This window comes from Natator depressus, chromosome 1 (assembly GCF_965152275.1).
Source record: "Natator depressus isolate rNatDep1 chromosome 1, rNatDep2.hap1, whole genome shotgun sequence".
Lineage (NCBI taxonomy): Eukaryota > Metazoa > Chordata > Testudines > Cheloniidae > Natator > Natator depressus.
This window is the reverse complement of record NC_134234.1, coordinates 99,107,164-99,130,746: the sequence shown is the minus strand read 5'-3', so window position 1 is coordinate 99,130,746 and position 23,583 is coordinate 99,107,164. Positions and strand designations below refer to the sequence as shown.

General features: G+C 41.2%; 1 long non-coding RNA gene across 1 annotated transcript; it reads right to left on the bottom strand.

The window, feature by feature from the left end:
* Window positions 1-1,335: 1,335 nt before the first annotated feature.
* Window positions 1,336-23,088, bottom strand: LOC141982491 (uncharacterized). Its single transcript, XR_012638100.1, has 3 exons — window positions 23,013-23,088; window positions 10,486-10,637; window positions 1,336-1,350 (listed from the first exon to the last, which is right to left on the bottom strand). It is a non-coding gene; the product is annotated as an uncharacterized LOC141982491 (long non-coding RNA).
* Window positions 23,089-23,583: the final 495 nt, after the last annotated feature.

The window sequence follows — 23,583 nt, the reverse complement described above, 5'->3', positions numbered from 1 at the left end:
GTTGAAGACACTCAGCACTTCTCAAGAGGGACTCAACATGTTGCAGGATCAGATCCTTAAACTGGTTGCAGTTTTCTTGTTTTACATATATGGCCCAGATCCTCAAAGGTATTGAGGAGCCTAATTTCCAATGGTAGCGGCCTACTACCATTGAGGATCTGGGCCATATCCTTAATGCTTCTTTAGTGCCTCAATCATACACAATGCCTATTTACTTCTGTTAAAATATGTTGCCTGATTTCTCTTCAAAAATTGTGGACCCTGGTAGGCCAGGGAATAAGAGACACAATAAGTAGCCTCTATTGGGACAGTTGATCCTTTTTATTGTATAATAATTAGATAGTCTCTGACTGTTGATAGATGACTACTTTTGATGTGTCCAGTATGATGAAAACCACTGGATAAAATGTAAAAGATGATAATAGCTAAACATTTATGGCACCTAATGAATTTACTTAGGACCACTGGACCTACTTGAATCTTTGTTAAAGTGACTATATTAAATGAAACTCTTCAGCTATCAGGTATTTTTACTCTCTTTCAGTTTTTTCTTTTGATCCCAGAAGAAGGTGGGTTATGTAAATAATACACCTATTGATTTTGCTATTCCATCAATGTCAGGATTTTTTTAATGGATCTCACTTCTTTCCCTTTAATATTGACATTTAAGATGAATTCATGTAGATGGTGACTGAAAGGAGACATCAGTATCTGATTACATTCCCCCCTCTCCACCCGTATTCTGAAATAAAGGTACTGCTTTTTTTCTGGTAGCAATACATTCAATGGGGGATGTTGTAGTGGATTAAAAATTTAATTTTGACTTTAAAGACCTGAAGATTGATAGGCTTTCAATACACTACTATTTGAGAAGTGATACTCAAATATTCTGTAATAATGAAGACTTTAGGTTCGCTCCTTACAAAAAAAGGCGCACATTATTCTTCAGTAATGGTTCAAAACACTACAACTTACAATAGTAATATTGCAGTGTTAGGGGCTATTCCATTACCATAGAATACTCTTATGTGGTTACAGGAGTATTCTGCCCTCAGATACTTCACTGGTGTCCAATCTGACGGCTGAGTTGGTCTTTAGTGAATTTTTAGTACATGGAGCTATGCACACAACTTCAGTTAACAATAACATGTTGCTATGGGAGCTCTGTATGTGTAACTCCTTGCTCACTGTGCTGAAAATTGTGCTGGAAGGCAAATGTAACCCTCTCTGGTGTTAGTCTAATTGTTAAGTAGAATTAGAATATGGTATTCTGTAAATACTAACCACAAAAGGCACATAACATGAATAAGGATACTCACCAGCAGTGACTGAGGTGCTGCTTCTACATTCCTTTAAACGGAAATCACATCCATAGCCGTGAGACTAATTATTTTGGAACCTAAGGGAAATGCAGCCTATATAAGAGAGAGTGATATGCAGTTAAGGATCAGTGAGCCAGCTAATGGCTGGTTAGTCAGAAGGGTACAACTGTAGAATGTTAATAAAACATGTCTGAAGTCCAACACCTCAGGGAAGAGACTGAACACAGTGGAAAATATATGGAGACAGAGGTACTATTGTTTTATACTACTGAACTACTCCATTAAAGCAAGCTTTATACCTATTCTGAGACTTGTTTATAAATTACAAAATAATGACAAGAGACTGACACAAAAAATCAGATTCACTGAAGCAACTGTATAACAATACAACATAATCACTTTGTGAAGAGCTTAAAACAATATGTATTTCTAATGTTTGACATATAAGTACATCACTGTACTCTGCCATTGTACCACTACTGAGTTATGGATTAATTTACAGTTTCCGTCTTGTCACCCCCTGCCATCATATAAATTATGACATAGATAATAAATGAAATTATTAATTAAACATCGCCCTTAACATTGTGATAGTGATGTATATACTTTAATCAATCCTTACAAAGTCCATCTGATGTAAAAGAGTAAGTAATAGTATCTTGGTTTTACTTACAGATGAGAAAAATTAGACACAGAGCAGTTAAATGACTGTAACAAGGTCAGGCAGAGAGTCTGTAGCAGAGTGCAAATTACAATTCAGGATGTATTACATAAAATTGATATATTTAACTTTCCTTGCTTGACATGTCACATGCTGTTATGTATGTAGGGCTGGATACTCCCAGGTAGAAGCACATGGAAAGGGAAAAACTAATCCTCAAAGATACAGTCCTTCGAGAGCTCCATATTTGCTGTACCTCCCTTTTGGGACTGAGGGGAGAGGTGTACATGTCTACAGTCTGGCCCAGTCTAGTCTATGTCTCAAACCATGATAGCAACAACCTTGTTATAGGGAACCTATACAGGAAGGATGGGCTCCACGTAAGCCAAAATGGAACCAGATTGCTGGCACTTAAAATTAAAAAGGTCATAGAGCAGTTTTTAAACTAAGGGCCGGGGGAAAGCCAACAGGTGCGGAGGAGCACGTGGTTCGGACAGACACATCCCTTAGGGGAGGATCTATTAATGGAGATTGTCTATGTCCCTAGTAAGGAGGAGAGGATGGAAGATTATAAAATACAGGTAGGATCTGATGAGAAACAGTCAAATGAAAAAAAGTCTCATTCAATTACATCATGCAATGGGAGACAGCTACAAAGTGACAAGTTTTTGAAGTGCTTATATACCAGTGCTAGAAGTCTAAATAATAAGATGGGTGAACTAGAGTGCCTCATATTAAATGATGATATTGATATAATAGGCATCACCGAAACTTGGTGGAATGAGGCTAATGAATGGGACACAGTAATACCAGGGTACAAAATATATCGGAAGGACAGAACAGGTCCTGCTGGTGGGGGAGTGGCACTATATATGAAAGAAAGCATAGAATCAAATGAAGTAAAAATTTTAAATGAACCAAACTGTGCCATAGAATCTCTATGGATAGTTATTCCATGCTCGAATAAGAATATAGCAGTACGGTTATATTACTGACCACATGACCAGGACGGTGATAATGACTGTGAAATGCTCAGGGAGATTAGAGAGGATATTAAAATAAAAAGCTCAATAATAATGGGGGATTTCAACTATCCCCATATTTACTGGGTACATATCACCTCAGGATGGGATGCAGAGATAAATGACTGCTTCTTGGAGCAGCTAGTCCTGGAACCCACAAGAGGAGAGGCAATTCTTGATTTCGTCCTAAGTGGAGCACAGGATCTGGTCCAAGAGGTGAATATAGCTGGACTGCTTGGTAATAGTGACCATAATATAATTAAATTTAACATCCCTGAGGGGGGAAAACACCACAGCAGCCCAACACGATAGCATTTAATTTCAGAAAGGGGAACTACGCAAAAATGAGGAGGTTAATTAAACAGAAATTAAAAGGTACAGCGCCAAAAATAAAATCCCTGAAAGCTGCATGGAAACTTTTTAAAGACACCATAATAAAGGCTCAACTTAAATGTATACCCCAAATAAAAAAACATAGTAAGAGAACCAAAAAAGAGCCACCATGGCTAAACAACAAAGTAAAAGAAGCAGTGAGAGGCAAAAGGCATCCTTTAAAAAGTGGAAGTTCAATGCTAGTGTGGAAAATAGAAAGGAGCATAAACTCAGGCAAATGAAGTGTCAAAATATAGTTAGGAAGGCCAAAAAAGAATTTGAAGAACAGCTAGCCAAAGACTCAAAAAGTAATAGCAAAAAAATTTTTAAGTACATCAGAATCAGGAAGCCTGCTAAACAACCAGTGGGGCCACTGGGCGATTGAGATGCTAAAGGAGCACTCAAGGACGATAAGGCCATTGCAGAGAAACTAAATGAATTCTTTGCATCGGTCTTCACAGTTGAGGATGTGAGGGAGATTCCCAAACCTGAGCCATTCTTTTTAGGTGACAGATCTGAGGAACTATCCCAGATTGAGGTGTCATTAGAGGAGGTTTTGGAACAAATTGATAAACTAAACAGTAATAAGTCACCAGGACCAGATGGTATTCACCCAAGAGTTCTGAAGGAACTCAAAAGTGAAATTGCAGGACTACTAACCGTAGTCTGTAACCTATCATTTAAATCAGCTTCTGTACCAAATGACTGGAGGATAGCTAATGTGATGCCAATTTTTAAAAAGGGCTCCAGATGTGACCCGGGAAATTACAGACTGGTAAACCTAACTTCAGTACCAGGCAAACCGGTTGAAACTGTAAAGAACAAAATTGTCAGATACATAGATGAACATAATTTGTTGGGGAAGCGTCAACATGGCTTTTGTAAAGGGAAATCATGCATCACCAATCTACTAGAATTATTTGATGAGATCAACAAGCATGTGGACAGGGGCAATCCAGTGGATGTAGTGTATTTAGATTTTCAGAAAGCCTTCAAGGTTCCTCACCAAAGGCTATTAAGCAAAGTAAGCAGTCATGGGATAAGAGGGAAGGTCCTCTCATGGATTGGTAACTGGTTAAAAGACAGGAAACAAAGGGTAGGAATAAATGGTCAGTTTTCAGAATGGAGAGATGTAAATAGTGGTGTTCCCCAGGGGTCCGTACTGGGCCCAGTCCTATTCAACATATTCATAAATGATCTGGAAAAAGGGGTAAACAGATTATACAAAACTACTCAAGATAATTCAGTCCCAGGCAGACTGCAAAGAGCTACAAAAGGATCTCTCAGAACTGTGTGACTGGGCAACAAAATGACAGATGAAATTCAGTGTTGATAAATGCAAAGTAATGCACACTGGAAAACATAATCCCAACTATACGTATAAAATGATGGGGTTTAAATTAGCTGTTACCACTCAAGAAAGAGATCTTGGAGTCATTGTGGATAGTTCTCTGAAAACATCCACTCAATGTGCAGCGGCAGTCAAAAAAGTGAACAGAATGTTGGGAATCATTAAGAAAGGGCTAGATAATAAGATAGAAAATATCCTGTTGCCTCTATATAAATCCGTGGTATGTCCACATCTTGAATACTGCATGCAGATGTGGTCACCCCATCTCAAACAAATATATTGGAATTGGAAAAGGTTCAGAAAAGGGCAACAAAAATCATTAGGGCTGTGGAGCATCTGCCGTATGAGGAGAGATTAATAAGACTGGGACTTTTCAGCTTGGAAAAAAGACGACTAAGGGGGAATATGATAGAGGTCTATAAAATCATGACTGGTGTGGAGAAAGTAAATAAAGAAGTGTTATTTACGCCTTCTCATAACACAAGAACTAGGGGTCACCAAATGAAATGAATAGGCAGCAGGTGTAAAACAAACAAAAGGAAGTATTTTTTCACACAACGCTCAGTTAACCTGTGGAACTCCTTGCCAGAAGATGTTGTGACGGCCAAGACTATAACAGGGCTCAAAAAAGAACTTGATAAATTCATGGAGGGTAGGTCCATCACTGGCTATTAGCCAGGCCGGGCAGGGATGATGTCCCTAGCCTCTGTTTGCCAGCAGCTGGGAATGGGTGACAGGGGATGGATCACTTGATGATTCCCTGTTCTGTTCATTCCCTCTGGGGCACCTGGCACTGGCCACGGTCGGAGGACAGGACGCTGGGCTGATGGACCCTTGGCCTGACCCAATGTGGCCGTTCTTCTGTTCTTGTCTAAAAAAAGTTGCTGCTGGCATAATTGTAGTACAGGAGGGCTCTGATCAATATGGACACACGTTTTGTCTGAGAACCATACTAGTGAAACCATAATATTCTCCCAGCATGGAGTGTAGCCTAGCTTTATACACACAGTTTTCAGGGGAAAAGTCCCTTTTCACCCTTGGCCTTGCACCAGACTAAAATCATGCTATAGTTATGCTAGCACTAGCCGTCTTTACCCAGTTGTTACTATGGTGTGAATAATCACTCTTTTTCTCCTTCCAGAAGAGCCTGGCACTGCAAACTTCTCCCCCATTCTCTAAGAGATCCTTAAGTGGCCACAAAAGTCAGTAAATGCAGGAGGAGGTTTCTCTCTTAGCCCTGGTCTACACTGTGGGGGGGGGTCGATCTAAGTTTGACTTACCGTGGTGTCTTCACCGCGGTGAGTCGACTGCTGCCGCTCCCCCGTCGACTCTGCCTGCACCTCTCTCGATGCTGGAGTACAGGAGTCGACAGGAGGAGCACTTGGGGGCTGCTTTTTAAATGCAGCTTTTCAGTATAGATGCATACTTTCGCACTCCATGCGCACAGCATTCTGACATACATTAACATTAATTTCCATAGTTTCAAATGTTAAATTCTTCTTTGTATGATCTAACCCTTTCTCCATATCTTTAATAGTAATGAAACTGCATTTTAGGGGGCATGATGCAATTCCAAGACATTTCCCCCCAGAATAACTGAGTTACCAGTGAGAAAGGGCAGAAGAGGCAGGAGCAGATGCACCTGTCTCTTCCTCAACTCTGTCTATACCTTCTTCACACAATGCACAGTCTACTCACATATATAAAATGTATACATGTATACATCAGTGACTGGTTCCATATTCTCCTGCAAAGGAAAGTAGTATACAAAGAACTTCAGAATTTTTGTAATTTGACAATTTTTACCTAAAACAAACCTTTTCGAAGATGCATGAGCACAAATGCTGGGAACCGGTGAATAGAATGTCTGTGATCTTTGGAGAGTGGCAACATTCTAGTAGATCATAAAACAAGCAAGATTTTTGGGATTAAGTGAGGGAGTTGTCCTAACCCCATGGCTCCTGGGATTTCCTGAGGAATTACTCCTCCCTTCAGAAGAGATTGAAGTATCCATGCTGTTTCTCTAGTCCCTCAAGAGTCTGCTATTATTGGCCTTGGTATCCCATGGTGCCTTCTCTATCCCTAAGCAGGCATAGAGAAGGCACCATGGGAACTAATACAACTTCCAACAGTACAAACATTCTGCTGGATATCCATGAGGAAGTCCTACAGGACAACACAGAATGGTAATACAGTATGGCCAGTCCCCTTCTCCTCCTCCTAAGGCTTACCACAGAGAACCCATTAGGTGAGGAGCAACAGCACAGTGGTTTCCATAAGGATCAAGGGAGTGGGGGATGCTTCTTTTCAGGCAGGGAGAATTCATACCAGGAGTACCCTCTCTGCCTGCAGATCCCTAGGGGATGATGCAGGCATGGATATGGAGTGAACACTCATCTACTGATAAGGTAGAATACAACAGCTGTTCTGTAACATCACACAACAGATTTTTAGGAGGGAAAATTAGAAAAGGCTATCCAATTGAAAATTCAGGGAAAGTTTAGGTAGGTAGAAAATAACAACCCAGTATTCTAGGGTTACAATCTAACAGTGTGGAAAGCTCTATGGAACTATAATGATCACTTCTCACCTAAAACAGCAGCTCACTATCTTATTTTAACCATGCTGGGATATTATTTCACTGGTGACCCAAATAGAAGAGTGCCTCTTACAACTGGGTTTTCTTTAAGAGATTCCCATCCAAGTACTGTGCAGACCAGACTCTATATGTCTTGAGAGAGAGATAAAGAAAAGAAAACCCAAGGTAACACAAATGCAAAGCTACTAATAAAATAGTAATAACACTACCACTAATAATAATACTGGTGCTAGTAATAATACTAGCAAAGGACTCATTCTACAGAGACAGTTGGCACTGCTGAAACATAACGGCCCTGATCCTCGGGTCTGTCCAGCCAACCTGTGGACCTATGGGGGTTGGGCAAAGGCGCTCGAATGCTACACTTGCATTCCTCTGTTCTTCAGCGTTGTCAGAGGTTGATTCAACCCACAGGGTTACTTAGAACAGCCTCAGCTCATAGAGCTATGCCCGTTTACACCATCTGAGGATTTGGCACTAATGTAAAGTCCATACTATAAGACCATAAAGTAAGAACTTAAGAATGGGCATACAGGGTCAGACAGTGGTCCATCTAGCTAGTATCCTGTCCCTGACAGTGACCAGTGCCAGATGCTTTGGTGGGAATGAATAGAACAGGCTAATTTTGATTGATCCATCCCCTGTAGTCCACTCTCAGCCCCAGCTTCTGGCCATTGAAGGTTTAGTGGCACTCAGAGTATGGCCTTGTGTCCCTGGCATGGGTGGTGGGTGAACCGCAGGTTCAGGGAGGCTAGTCCCTGGCCCGGCCCACCCCTTCTTCTACCTGGGAACCCATCCTTCCTCCACTGGAGCCCAAGCTATACTCCACCTGTGCCTCTGCCCCCGCCCCTGTGGCCATCAGCTTGAAAATATCTTATATACCACCCATAACTGCTTGTGTAGGAGTCTGAAAATTGACTCCATCTTAAACATTGGTTAGAAGGTGTAGTACAAACATCTATCCACTGTGTCTCATGTTGGACTTTATTTCCCAAGTTCCATAGTGGTAGTTAGAGTCTCATAACGATTATGGAGTTTCATCAATTTTGATCATGGGAAATTGTAATCCAGTCTTTGTGAAAGTGGAGTAAATATCCCTACTTAGTATTTTAAAAAATAAAAGCTAAGAGCTCAAATGCTGTATTCCAAATGGTTCCAACTTCAATATAAAAAAAAATACTTTGACAAATGATTTTATTTACATGCTGAAAAAGTGAATGTTTTGGACATATTTCTAAATTTTATATCTATAAGCATCAGCATTGTATTTTTTTTCTAAATGGGCATATGATGATGTTGCAAGGAGCATGCAGTCGTATCGTCTCTCTGCAGAATGTAGAAATAGGTTTTTCTTTACTTGCAATTTTGTGCATCTGCCTTTAGTGTTCATGAAAGCTACTAGATGGACAGCCCTTCCTCATCCTGCTCCACCTATTTTCTTTAATCCTGGCCTGGAGGAACCACTGGTAGGGGAGAGAAGGTAGTTCAATTTCCATGCCTATTCAATCATGGACTTCCTCACTGAGATTGCCCACAAGCCTATAAAATAGTGATATTTCTGGTGGGTTGTTTTTTTTGGGGGGGGGGCACGTGAGTGAGTGAGAGATGGGGACACCTGCTCACTGGGAAATGGCTTGAGAGTGTATAGTTGACTAGGAGTAATATAATTTTATGATTATATGCAGAAAACTCTCTTTAAAATCAGTTGGCCAAATTCTGGTTCTATTTAAATCAACAGAAGCTTTCCTAATAACTTAACTGGAACCAGGATTTGTCTCAAATAGAATTTTTCCTTGGAAACAATCTAAAAATCAGGTCCTAACTGATTTTTTTTAAATTCGGTCTTTTAAATAGGTTTACACAGACTATAATCAAGCTTAATAATTTCAACCTAACATTTATATTTTGTAAGGACAGATCCAGAAAAAAAGTTTCTGATATCCTTATTCATCTACTTCACTGATAAAATTTTAAGTCACTGTCACAGCCAGTCACAGTCAAGCACAGAGAGGCAGCATATTAAAACATCATTTTGTGGAGGAGATGTTACCGCATAACTATATGTAGAATTCCAGTCTGCATATTTCTGCATTGTTTTTAAAATCTGGATTTAAAATCTGGAAAAATAAATGATGATCCAATATTTTGGAATATTTATATACTCTCCTGACCCTGACATCTTCTACAGAAAGTCTGATCCTGCTCCCATCAGACTTTTGCCATTGAGTTCAAGGGGGACAGGACTGGGCCCTTACACTAGATGGTCTAGTCTGCTGGTCAAATCACATAGCTCAGTGTTCCTTTTGCCCAATCTGCTCAAGAGACAACACTAATAAATGAAGAGACTGATTGTAGAGGATGTAGAAATGCAGTAATGTGAGATGCCTACAGGCAGAAAATGGCAAAGAATCAGGATGGATCGAATGAAACATATGTCAAAACACTTCTGAATAACAACTAGAAAAGTAAATATTCTTAAATGCTGTATGCTTAAAGGGCTGTTGACATATCATGGAAACCATTCTCTGACAAAACATTTCTGCTGAAGTATCAAATATTTTCTGTATTTGTCTTCTCTCATTCTTGAAAAGAAGCTCTTTTTTTACTTGACACAGCCTTGTTGCTAAAAGTCAGCATGTGTAAACACTCTTTGTTGGCACTTTTGCCAACAAAATACTTCCAGCCCCGCAAGCGGCGTTAGCTTTGTCGGCAGGAGAGCTCTCCTGCCGACAAAGCCACATTCACACTACCACTTGCATCGGCAAAACTTTTGTCTTTCATGGGGGGGCTTTTTTAAGTACCGTGAAAGACATAAGTTTTGTCGAAAACTTCACAGAGTAGCCATACCCTTAGAAGTTCATCTGTTCCTGCTGCTCATTCCTTATTTTCAGTCTCTTTACTGCAAATCATTTCAGCAACTAAGTCTGATATCACATAGGATTGTGTTGTCTATCTAAATATTTCTGATGCACCTACCCAAGAGTTACTTGGCAAAATATCTAGGCACAGTGGGTAAAATATATTCCTCTGTAAGAGGGGCCACCCAAGGTCTCTGCATCACTTAAGATATGCTTAAACCCTACTAATGGAATAGGAAATATATGTAAGGATTAATTAAGGATAGCAATGGAATATACTTTAAGGATAAAAATAACTACTTGGTTTCTGTTGCCTCCTGATAAGATCATGGGTACCTCTGTATACAAGTAAGCTGAAAGATTCCCATTGACTTCAGTGAGCTTTGGATCAGGTCCATAATGTATGTGGCTACTAGAATCTTTGCTTCTTCATTCTCTCACGGAGATACAAACTGTAGAGAAAAAGTAAATGAATTAACTTTGATGTAATCACAACTTAGATGTAATAAACTATTTCTTTAATAGCACAAACTGAACACTTGTATTTCATGTGGTTGATAATACCTTAAAGTGGTCTAAATAGAGGGACAACCTCTTATGACTGTATACAGTAATAATTGCAAACAGTAACTGATAGAGACTGATACTTAATATCTTGAGTGGTTTATGGTTCAAACAAATTCCCCTCCGTTGCACCATAAATCTATTTTAACAACTGCAGAAAAGAGACAGCTATCAGAATACACATTACAGCAGAGCATTGCTACTGCCTAGTCTAACTGAGACTTTCTTGAGGCTTTTTGGGACAGTAACAACACGTTGAATATACAACTCCACTGAACACAAACAAAATATTTTACAATTTTTATAATTTTTTAGGGTGTGATCATTCAGTCGCAAAATTCCCTTTGTCTATAATATGTAACAGAACTTCATTGGAAGGAAATGATTGGTGTAGCACTCAGAAAAAGTCATTTCACATAGCAGTTCCAATACTAGGTTAACATTACACTTCATTGTAACTTGTGTGCAGTAAAGGATTATTCCTTAAACATGCTTATTTCTTCAACGGGTATCAATTTAAATACATACTTCAATATGCATATGGTTTGGTGTGCTGGACATTAATTCTTCTGGCAAGACTGTTTCTGTTACTATAGCTCTGTACAACAGAGCCTTTGTTAAGCTCTCAGAGGAGATGTTTGTGCTATGCAAAGAATCGCTTCCTGTGTAGGTGTTCTTCCAATGCCTCAAAAATGTAATCCATGTAAACACAAATTAAAGAAAATGAAAGCATAAGGGCTTCTGAACCATACTCAACCCCCACAAACAACCGTCAGAACAAAGATAGCATTATTTGTTTGTTTCCCACCTTTTCAGGTCAATGCAAGTCTATTGCTCTCAATTGTTTAAAAAACCCAAAAGATCCATTTTACATGTGGGGGATGAGCACTTCCTCGACAAACATACAGGGTGGACAAGAGGTATCATTGCAGCTGGATCCAGCTCTATTGAAGTCAATGGGAGTCTTTCCATTGACTTCAGTGGGGGTTATCGCATGTCCCAGGAGGTGGAATAAATAGGAACACATTAGAGAGCCTCTGCTGTGGGCAAGATGGGGTGCATCAGGTAATCTCAGAGGTGAGGAGGAGCAGGAAGACACTGTGGTGTGTCTGGGGGGATGTGAGGGTGAAATGGGTTCAGAATGTGCACATTCAGAAAAAATAACTGCTAGTATAAGTTATCCCGGGGTCAAATCCTTCTTGCCTTCCTCACACAAGACGTCAATGGAACTGCCTGTGTGAGCAAGGCAAGTAAACTTTGGCTCCTCAGGTGTACCTTCTTTTAAACGATCACCACTGAACTTGGACATGAATTAACACACACAGTTGTTTCACAGACAATATCTGAAATGTATTTATCAGAAGAAGATGCAGTCAGTAGTTGTTTACTGACTATTGATGGGACCTGCTTCTTTAGCCCAATATCTGCACTTGGAGTAACTACAGAAGTGTTGGAGTGGCTCCCCCTGGATTTGGATCCTTCAGGTTCCTTGCCTTTTCTTGTAGCCATTGAACAACATCAACCCTTCTTAGATATCCTAGAGGATGTGGAGTAAAATGACTGTAAAATAGTGACTTCTCCCTCAGTTGCTTCCCTCTGGTGGCTGGTCTACTTTGACAATAACAGTCTACTACTGCTACCAGTTACCCCATTAGCTCAGTTGGTGTAGCAATGTCGGAAGCCAGTATGGTGCCACATGATGGAATTTCTCATTTTGCTCTGTATTTTTTTTACCTAGGAGATCAAATACAGTGATGTAGTCTTTAATTACACTATTTGTAATTAAACTATTCTCTTTGTTTCTCAGAGTCCTAGCCTCATTCAGTGCTCAGGAGACTCAGAATGAGGCAGAGGTTTCCAAAGACAGAAAGGCTATTCTTTTGTACTTAAGACACAGGATGGGGATCCAGGAGAGCAGGGTTCTAAACTTAGCTGTGCCACAGACTTCTCATGTGGATATAGGACAAGGCTAGTATAATGTCTGTGCATAAGGGGATCAAATTAAGTTTGCATGGCACAACCTTAATTCTGGCATTCCTAACTTTTTGGTACTTGACCTGCCCCTTAATGTTCTTTCAGCATATTTTTTATATGTAATGTGTATATACACTGTTCCTACAGAACCTATAAATCAGATCTTATTTGCATCTAAATTTCTCTACATATATAGCATATTTATGTATCATGCATGGATGGACAGAACATTCAAGAGTATTTTTCTTCTCTTCCCAGAGGAATCTCAAGAGAACTATTTTTCTGCTTGTACCAAAGTCAGCCACCTCCTATGAGCCCCCTCCACCTCCTATGAGCCCCCTTGTGGTTGGAGGTCACTCTGCACCACCCTGCCTCGATTTCCCTTCTTGAACTTCTCAAAACTCCAGATCATAGTCCGAAAGGTAATTAAAACACCTTCTTGGAGCCCAGTTTATTTAGTTCTGACACTCATTGGCCCTCCAGGCCCCAAGTCCAGTAAATGTCTCTCTTAGATAAGGAGTCCCCAGTCCTCCTTCTGGGATGAGCTGATGCTGTTTCCTCCCCCCACTCTCCCACTCCAGTTTTCTGCTGCTCTTATAGAGGAATCAGCTGACCTCTGCTCAGGTGCACCTACTTAGTAACTAGGCTTGGTTGGCCCTAGGCCTCTAGACCTTAAAAGGAAAGTCACCCTGTTATATTGTTCTAGCTCAACTGCAAAATATTAGTAATATCTTAATAGGACATTTGCCAAATACCAGTTATCTAGATTGTAAGCTTTTCAGGGCAGGGGTCCCTTTTGTTATGTGTGTATTCAGTGCCTTGTATAATTCACAGATTTGAAGGCCAGAAGGGACCAGTGTAATCATCTAGTCTTGACCTCCTGTATAGCACAGAATTTCCCCAGAATAATTCCTACAGCATAGCTTTTAGGAAAATGTCAATCCTGAATTAAAAATTGTCCATGATGGAGAATCCACCACAACTCTTGATAAACTGTTCCAATGGTTAGTTACTCAATGGGGCTCTGATCCCTGATTGGAACCCCTAGATGCTACCATAATGCAAACAGCAAATGATAATAATTTACAAAAACTGACATTATTTTCTCTCACTTTGACTTATTTAGAAGACATTAACACATTTAAACACTTAAAAGAAGCTCTTCATTCTTTGAAAATATTGGTTATTTGGTCCTAAATAAATTTTAAAAAATAATAATATGCTGAAGGAGCCAACACTGCCCCATATTTTGTAATATTCTTTACAAATTACAAATTTTCTTAAACACTTGAATAATACATCTTTGTAGCTGTGGACAGGATCTGAAATAACCTAACTAAGTATACAGCTCTGCATTTGAACCAAGATTCTGTATTTGTAAAGCTCTCTTAGATATACAGGTGTGGTTCCCAGACTCAGTGCAGAGAAAACAGACTTTCCCTCTATCTACAGTTTTGCTTTTTATTAATAAAATGGGGCCAGACTCACTGTGGTCTCTTTAGTCACCCTAAATGGTATGTCACCCCACAAGCAGTTCCATTTTCTTCTGGGGGATTACTCAAATGCTAAGGTTCTGAGTAATGTTGTCGCGGTCTAGCCTGGATTCATTTGTGAAAGGACTAGAGTGGCTGTGGAAGGCCACACAGGAAGCTGTGGAGGGAAGTAGCCATTTCCTAATAGAATTACTAAATAATGTAAACCACAGACAATATACAATGAGGAAAAGAGAAAAATACTCCACCAAAATTTAGTCATTACGCAGGTTGCTTGGTGGTGAGCCTGGGAAGAAGTACTCTCCCTCATCTCCCGATAAATAAACCACTGATCACCTATGATTCCATGTATGATCTGCCAGGTTTCTTTTCAGCTAGACCCGAATAGCTTTCATCCACAAGGTGGGATTACCCACGGGATCCAGCAGTAAGGAAAAGACCCTGGGATTCCTCGTGCATTATAAGACACTCTGTGTTCCATTCTTTCCCCACAAAACATAAGTTCCAGAGATCTCCCTTTCTAAAAGTGGCTACATTGGAAACCAGGATCCTGTAGGCTGGAGTGGAAAGAGCAGGAGGGGCTGACATAACTTACGTTGAGCTGCCTATGAAAACAGGGAAGAGACACCCCAACCTGTTTACTTTTTCTTGAAAGAAATAGAGTCCACACGTCCTAAGGGGTTGTGCCAAGGAGCCTGGACAACAGCCTGGTGAGGGGCAGGAGAAGGGGGGAGTTGGGAGGGGACCGGGGTTTGGGATTTGGGAGGTGGGGGCCCAACAGAAGTGGGAATGGAGGGCTGGCAGGAGGGAAATGGGGATGGAAATGAGGCGGGGCAGGAGTGGAGGTGGTAGAGAGGAGTGGGCACTGGCAAAGGAGTGGCTGGGGGAAAGGGGGGGAGCTGCTCCCCTGGGGAAGGGAGTCCTCTCAGTCTCCCAAGGCCTCTCCCTCAGGAGCGCTCCTCGCTCACTCTGCCAGCGAGGGGGACCGCTAGTTTCCAGCACTGTGTAAAAAGCGCCTGTTTGAAAGGCGCCTGATCCAGTGGGCAATGTACCCACTCATTGCAATCCGGAGTAAAAGCGAGGACAGGATTCTCCCTCCCCGCCAGCCCCCGGAAAAGGAGAATCCTCTCCCCGGCCCGTCTGTCTCCGAGCGGGTTTGGATGCAGCTGGCAGATTAGAGACTTCAGGTTAGAGTTGAATGTTTAACGCCCGAGCTCCTGACACGGGTTTGCTTCGGAGAGCGGCTGATGCACCGCAAGGCGCGACGGTGTGTGCGGGTGTATCCTGGGGGTTTCCTTCAAGCCAGCCGCGGTGGCGCGTGCTTTGCGTCCTTTCACAGCCACGCCTTGCCCGGGGTGGGGGTGGGGAGTGCGTTGCCTTCCCTTTAAACCCGATGGAAAGCCAGGGGCATGGATTTCTTATGATTCCGATGACTCGAAAAGAAACCAGACCCCGAACCCGCAGGAGAAGCATGTGCTCCCTACACTGTGGAGGGGCTCAAGGCTGTGATTTATACCACCCTAGTGGTGGGCTCGTGGGCGGGTTACGGATTTGAGTGCATGCCCTGGATGCGGAAATATAAAGCAACACATGCCAGTGCGCTAAGGAGCAGCAGGCTTAGACACATTTGTTTGCGGTAACGTTTATTTTATTCCACGTGGCCAGACATGTACGGCGCTAAATTCTCTTTTCCCGGGACAAGAGCGAGCGGCTTCGTTTCTTCGGTGTACGATGAAAGCCTGAAAAGCCCCAGACCGGAAGTATCCCTTCGGAGAGTGGCTTTCCCAGACAAGCCCCAGGGCTGAAAGCCCAGCAGAGTGATCCAGTTGTTGCCGAAGTGAGAAGTGTGGACACGCACACAAAGGAACTTCCCACCACTCGCTGCAAACCGTTAGTATTCCGGTCGTGCAGCTCCCAACAACTAACCTTGCCCCAATAACAAAGACATTTAAATGCCAGGACGCATACTTCACTTTTTAACCTGCTGAGAGGAGCGACTTTCAAAGCTTCCCTACGGTGAATAAACTGACAAAAAATATGGGGTGCGCTCAGAAATTAAACACCTTCTCCTGGAGCAAAGTGGCGTTAATCAGGTTTCTAAGGCAATCGCCATCTCTGTCTTTTACCATTCACCCAAATAATGCCGAAAGAAGGGTCCCTTTAGCACGAGTGAAAGCAGAAAGAAGGAATTATACCCATTGCTAGTAAAATCATCTTAAATCAATAGAGCACCACTTGAACTTGAGTTTCCATTGTTTCAGTGAAGCATCAATGTTTTTAATTAAACACAGCTACCCCTTTCTGTTAAAACATTCCATAAAAGGGTTAGGTTTCTACTTTTGTTGAGGCAGCTGGCGCTTGTTGGCTGTTGTGTTTGAGCAACAGACTGTTCAATAGGAGCGAGAAATAGCTCAACGCACTCTTAATAGACCTGATTAACAATGCACCTTGAAAAGGAATACATTGTGTCATTGTGTTAGTTTGCTACAAACCTATTAAAGGAAAAATAGCATCCATCAGGTCTAACAAAACGCATTTGTATTATACGTACTTATCTGCTTCAAATACGCTCCTTGGCACAATGTCCAGACATTCAACTAGATCATCAAGGGCTGGACAGCAGAACACGCTCTGGTGAGAGAGTGATACACGGGACTTAAAAATCCAGCAGAGTAGGTATTTTTGTTTGCAGATGGGAAACCCAAAATAGCACATTTAATTAGGAACCATTCTGCAGAAGCACAGTGGGGAATTCAAGGGATTTGATATGCGTGTATTACGTTAAACCAAAAACGATAGCGAAGTTGGGTAATTATGAGAGGAGGATGTAAGGGAAAGCTAATGATCTCCCGGCTGTGTTTTGAATCTATCCAATACATATTTTCGGTATTTGTTTGTTCTTTCGTAAAACTATTGTGAAACCAAATACTACTCAGAGTATAACTGATGATTTACCTATAAAGGGGCTGATTTTTAGTTCTTCGAAGTATAACGGGTGTTAAGGAACCAAATGAAACGCGAAGATCAGAGCCAAATAATTATTGTTGCCTTGAATACAGCGTTTTTGCAAAGGCAAACGCTTAACAAATTGATTTTCTTAGTAAATTCTTGCTTCGGTTCGGTTAGTCTTGTTTCATTGCACCTGCCTCAACTGGTTAAAGAATCCAAACCAAAAGCACAAGTCAAGAGCCACTTTAAAATGGTTACTAAATAAATTATGGCGTACACTGTACAAACAACCGTGGGACCACGAACCTGGGAGAAATTTTAGCTGCCCATATAAAGGCTAATTTGTCGCGGCGTTTTCTGCCTCCCATCCCAAAGCATCAGCTCTCAAAGGGCGACATCCCCTTTGGGGCAGACAAACCAAGCCAACTGCAGCACCTTTTGACGCTCATTCTCGCCTGCAAACGTTTCAGTGATCGGTTTAAGTGCTGAAGTGATACAAGAAATTATAGAAAATGTCTACCAAGAACTCAGTGCCAAGAGAAATAGCGCAGGAGTTCTGTCCAAAGGAACGAGCCAAATCCACAATTTGAAACTTCCAACCGCCTAGTCAGCTGGAGAGTCTTCAAAGATCAAGATCAATTCGTCAGCTAAACACTTTTGATATGTAGTAAATGTCTAGCTCGAGAGAGAGATTCACAGTTGTGGAGCTTTTCTTCCTGACAATGTATCAGCAGATCACAAATCTTTTCCAAAGGATTCGTTCAAAAGGTATGCACATATATGGTGGGTTTCTGGTGCAGTAAAGATAAAGACTCACAGTCTGATGGAGAAGCCGTGCTGTCCCGTGTAGAATAAGTGCCCTCTCAGTGATGTGTAGTGTATACTGCACAATTCACCTCTTCTTACCCTACTTCATTCAAATACAGAAATGCGCGTCAAAAGTACTTACAAATCGTAATAAGGTAAGTCAAAAGCGGCCCGATCCTGCCAGATCGGTCAATGGGATCTGAGAGCGGGATGGAATCCAAAGCCTCCTATACTGTCCAGGTGAAACTGAAGAAACAAAATCACATTACCAAGTACATCCAGATATTCAGTAAATCCGCCCCAGGAACAGACAGTTTCAAAACGCGAAACTGGCTGTCTAAAGATTTCTTTGTTGTCTTTGCTGACTTTTAGCAATCCAAAACGGACAATACGACGGACTGAGTCCTTCTCTCCCCCACTCCTCCTAAAAAGGCTGAAGTTCAGGTTTTCAGACTTTGAATAAAAGTCAAACACTTGGCAAACAACCAGCTCACACCATCATGTCCAGCTCTAAGGGAGAAAAACAACAGTCACCTGTACACTCATCTAATTAGTCACTTTGCTCATCTTTACAATACTAAAAATTGAGTGAGCAGCTTAATTCAGGTTTCAGAGTAGCAGCCCTGTTAGTCTGTATCCGCAAAAAGAAAAGGAGGACTTGTGGCACCTTAGAGACTAACCAATTTATTTGAGCATAAGCTTTTCGATGAAGTGAGCTGTAGCTCACGAAAGCTTATGCTCAAATAAATTTGTTAGTCTCCAAGGTGCCACAAGTCCTCCTTTTCTTTTTGCAGCTTAATTCAGTGTCTTTACGAATGTGCTGGTAATATATTTATATACTTATATATATATATATATATATATATATATACATATATATATATATATATATACTTATATATATATATATATATAAAGCATTGAATTATTAACCAATTATATATACTTTATGCCTTAAATTTTAACCAGAAGTTACCCTGCAATCACAAGGGATCCAAGAGATGATTCGTTTTCTCGAAAAGTGATCCTGTGTCCTGGTGAATAATTTAGGGAAGCTGGAGTTGTTCCAGTTAAACAAGGTCATAAACCTTTCCAGCCTTTCACCTGCAGAAACACCGCACTGCGATTATTAACTTTAATTCAATTATTCAAAGTTCCAATAAGTTTTTGATCAGTTTCCCAAAGTTTTTGATCTGTTTTCCAGGGAATCCTCTTTTTTGGACGTATGGGCAATAAAGATTAGCTACTAAGTGAAAGAGCTGTCCTATTCCCTGGTATTGAAATTTCATTCTTTGACTGTGTGTGTAAAGAGATGAATGAAGAACGCATGGATGAATGGAGAAAAGACGAGCCGAAATCCATCTCAGGGCAAAAGGCAGGAGGAAAGAGGAGCTAGAATCAAGTTTGTATTGAAGAGAGAAAAAGAAGTTTAGCAGTTCCCATGAAGGCGTTTTGAGAAGTGGGGAGTAAATTGCCTTAAAACCAGACAGCTAAAATCCATCCCCATCTATACCTAAAGTAGATGTTAAATATGGAGGAAGATTGCTAAGCGTAGGAGCAGCTAAGCTGCAAGGCGGATTTTAAATCACCACCATGTTGAAGGCTTTGAAGTGGTTTAGAAGTTTGGCCGGCAATTGGAACTTGTCACCTTCATCAGCAAACAAACAAGAGACAACAACTCTGAAATAATAGGCGGTTGTGAAATCTCCTCTGTACAGGGCCCGATTCTGTGAGGCCTTTCAGTGGACCAGGCCCTGAGCAGCTATCCAAATCCAGAGTCCCGTTTGTAAACCATTTAGCAGAATACTAAGATTATTCTGCTAAGTATGTCTGATTTGGGCTTGTATTGAAGTTAAATAACCAGGGAAAGTGTGCTACGGGGAGACTAGGGTTACAGCATTTCCCCCTGACATTTCCACATATAATTAAAAACATACCCGCAATACAAAACAAAGGGATCCATTCCTCTTTCAGCATTTCGCTTGAAATCAGTTGTTTTGGCTCTGCTGAGATAATGTTTTATTTCAGAGGCCTATTCAGCTCCATGGTTAATTTTTTTTGTGGGGGATGGGAGGAAGAGGACAGGGAAAGAAATGATGCATTTGTTTTTCTTGTAAGCCCATGTTTAGTTTTAATTTTCCTGTATTTTAAAATAAACACATTGGCTGAAGCATGTTTGATCTTCGCAAGAAGGAAGTCTACATTGTAAAGGAATGTGCAGAGGTTTGGTATGAAAATGGGGTTGTGACTCACAGCTGCAGGCAGGAAAAAAATGCACTGTGGTGTCAGCCAGAGGTGTTCAGTCTAATAATTCAGGCTGTAAACTGTATCCCCTAAAATTACTTACATAATAAATCACTCCCGGGATTTAAAAAAAAAAATACCCTGAAAAGTGTAAGGGAGGGAAAAAAATCTTTCGAGGAGTTCCTTGCTTGAAAATAATTTGTAACCATGTGACCTATCAGTTTAATTTTTTCAGAAATGTCAGCTTCGTACAGGTAATTGTTTTAGTCCAGCGGATTGTGCCACTTGTACACAGCGCGTCTGGATCTGTTAACAGCCGCATGAAGCGGATGTGTTACTATCGGTACTGCACACAGCTTCACCTGGTTCCCAGCTAAATGAGTCAATGACATCCCATGCAGTGAGCTGTAGCTCAGGAAAGCTCATGCTCAAATAAATTGGTTAGTCTCTAAGGTGCCACAAGTCCTCCAATTTCATAAGACAAAACCATTCGGATACTAGTTTGCAGATAAAGTGATGATTAACAAGTAAATTCGTAAGAGAGGTATTGCTGGCAACATTTCTGAACTCCCTTCCGTGTGTTGCCATATCCCTTTTATACACACAGAACAGATAAAACGAGAGAGGAAAGTTAATTTAAAAGGAGTGCTTCTCCTTGATAATTGTAACATTTATGCGCTAATTGACTAGTACAGGGATGACTAGTCTCATAACATTTCAGGATCTAGGATGTCTCTAACCAGAAATCACTCCCCTATTTATACTAATGAAGAAGAACAAGTTCACCGCGTAATGACAGAAGGAAATATATTGAATAAATAACCGGAAGGTCGAAATGTGGGTCCTGATCGAAATAGTGCATTTTATAAGAACTTTTCAGCATTTCAAGTTTTAATGAATTCAGTAATATCTCCCCCTGTGAACTGTGATATGGAAATGAGTGCAGGCAATGGCGTCTCTGGGATTATACATTCGCTGTTCGGGAAAGTAAATTGCTGCGAAGATTTGCAACAAAAGAGAGAGATACAGGGAAAAAGGAAAACCAGCGAAGATTTGCTTCACGGAGGTCTTCAATAAATGTTTACCGTGGGGAAAAAAAAAAAGAAGTCAACACCAATTAAAATCTGGAACCAACATTCATTAGTATTCATGACATAGGATCTGGCTTTTATGTTTATCTTTCTCCATGGATCAATATCGTAGCAGCATGTGCCAGGAATGAGCAGAAATCTGGTCACTGCATGCAGCTGACCTTTCACTCTCTCCCTACAGGTCAGATCATCTTCATCAAAACAGGTCAGATCATCTTCATAACTAGCACCACCTAATGCAGCAATAGCCAGCGCTCTCATTAAAACTGTTATTTAATCTACAACCTGCGACTAGGACTAGAAAGCAAGGAAGGGCTGTTTACACACACTGCGGAATTGTTACTTTAAAAGTTGGAATGGACATTGCTCTTTTCTCCGCCACAAGCAACTGGCTTAAATCAAGATCCAAACAAAACAAAACAATCGCTCTTCTGCCAGACCTCCACTAACATCCAAAGATAACTCCGCAGAGACTCTCACAGAAATGGTTATTCACCAGCCCAGTTCTGATGAAGTTCCTATGTTGAAATGGGTCCCTTGTGTGTGAACTATACCGTCCATATCTGGTATCTGTATCTGTATCTGGTAATTGTAACTGGTGCAAGGAGGAGCCCTCACAGTAACCACCCACATTATATTCCTGACCAGAGCAACAAGCGTTTCCTCACGGTCCAGAACCTAGCACCTTCGCTGGCTGCCCGATATCAGTACCCCAATAATCAAAGGGAGAGGCGGGGAGCTAGACAGTGGCGATCAAACTGCTGCGTCTTGGAAATCGCTGGAAAGAGATTTGGGCAGAAAATATTGACCGTTGCAATCTGACCCTCCAGGTGTATTTTCCATGTTTCACACAGAACCTGTGTTCCCCACATATTTGTCATCTCTAGAAAATGGTCTCTAAATATAAAACTACAAATTGCTCCTAGCCCCAGCCCACACGTATGCCCATGAAAACGCGACAGTTAACAGGTATACCATATTTTAAAGAGGTGACATTTGCATCAAAACTCAACCCTCTGTCTGTGCGGATCGTGGCAAAAAAGGTGAAGCGTCTTGTTAATTAAGAAATTGTTTTCCCATATAGGAAGCAACAGATGGCTCCCACACCTGGGGTTACACCAAGAATGAGGAGGGTTGTTCTAAAAATGGTAAACCAACAACTTCTTGCAGCTAGGAAATGTATAGCACGGCCATAAACATTCCCACCGAGGGCGTCATTAAAAAGCTATTTGAAACATGTTAAAATGTGAGGGGATGGTAGGTATTTGGAATAACCTGTTATTGTTTACTGCCCGGTGCAACTCCCTGGTAGGAAGTTAGATCGCCGGTACGTTTTGTGTTATGCTTCCTCTCCTTAGGACAACAGTATAGCAGCAATTACTTTGAAGTATGATTAAATAAAGACATGAAACCCCTGGCACTAAACACGGACATTTTGTGCAGTGAAATCTTTCAGCGTGTTCGGGGGCGGGCTTCAGAATGAAGGAAGTAAAAACCCACCGAACTTGAGTTAAATTGCGCTTTCGGAGCGAGGGAGTCATGGTGCCCTAGAGTGGGTTTTAATCGTTGCCACTTACGTTTGCACTACAATACCGGGGTCTCGGCGTGTAAAATGAGAAGCCCTCCAGTTCGTGTGTTTCGCGGGGCCGGAGGGGGGGAAGCCAGCCCCAAAACCCCAAAAGTTGTAGATGAAAAATATACGTACCTCGCTGTACCAATTAGCATGTCCAGTGTGCACATGCGGTTGGGTAGCAGTTTTGTGTCGCTAACTGTCTTCATATTTGGTAGAAAAAAGAGTGTGTGAGTTTCTGAAAACAAAGGAGAAACTTAAAAGGCTGCTATAGGCTTAGTGGAGTCTAGACAGAATGAAACTGAACAATCTTGGAGACTCTCCATATGAATCCTCTGCGGGGCTGATCCCAGGCAAGCTGACCTTTAGCTTGTATTTTATGTTGTATTTTTATTTTGCTGGGCAGAAGGGAGCCTGTTCTGGGTATTAAATCATAAAATGACTCACACCGTATTAAATATATAACTTTAATGCTGGCCTCCCTGGCACACGGAGTTTTTTCCCCTAGGGACGCTTAAATAGTTTTAAAAATGTTTGATTTGTTACAGTCGTGTCAAATAAAGGTACAGGTAAAGATAGGATATTTTAGCAAATTAGGCGATACAATCTATATTGCGTATAGGCAGGGAGAAATCAGGAGAAACCATCTAAACTCTTTTATAAATTAAATCTGAGTTTGCATCTTTGGGAACAAAGTTTTAGGAAA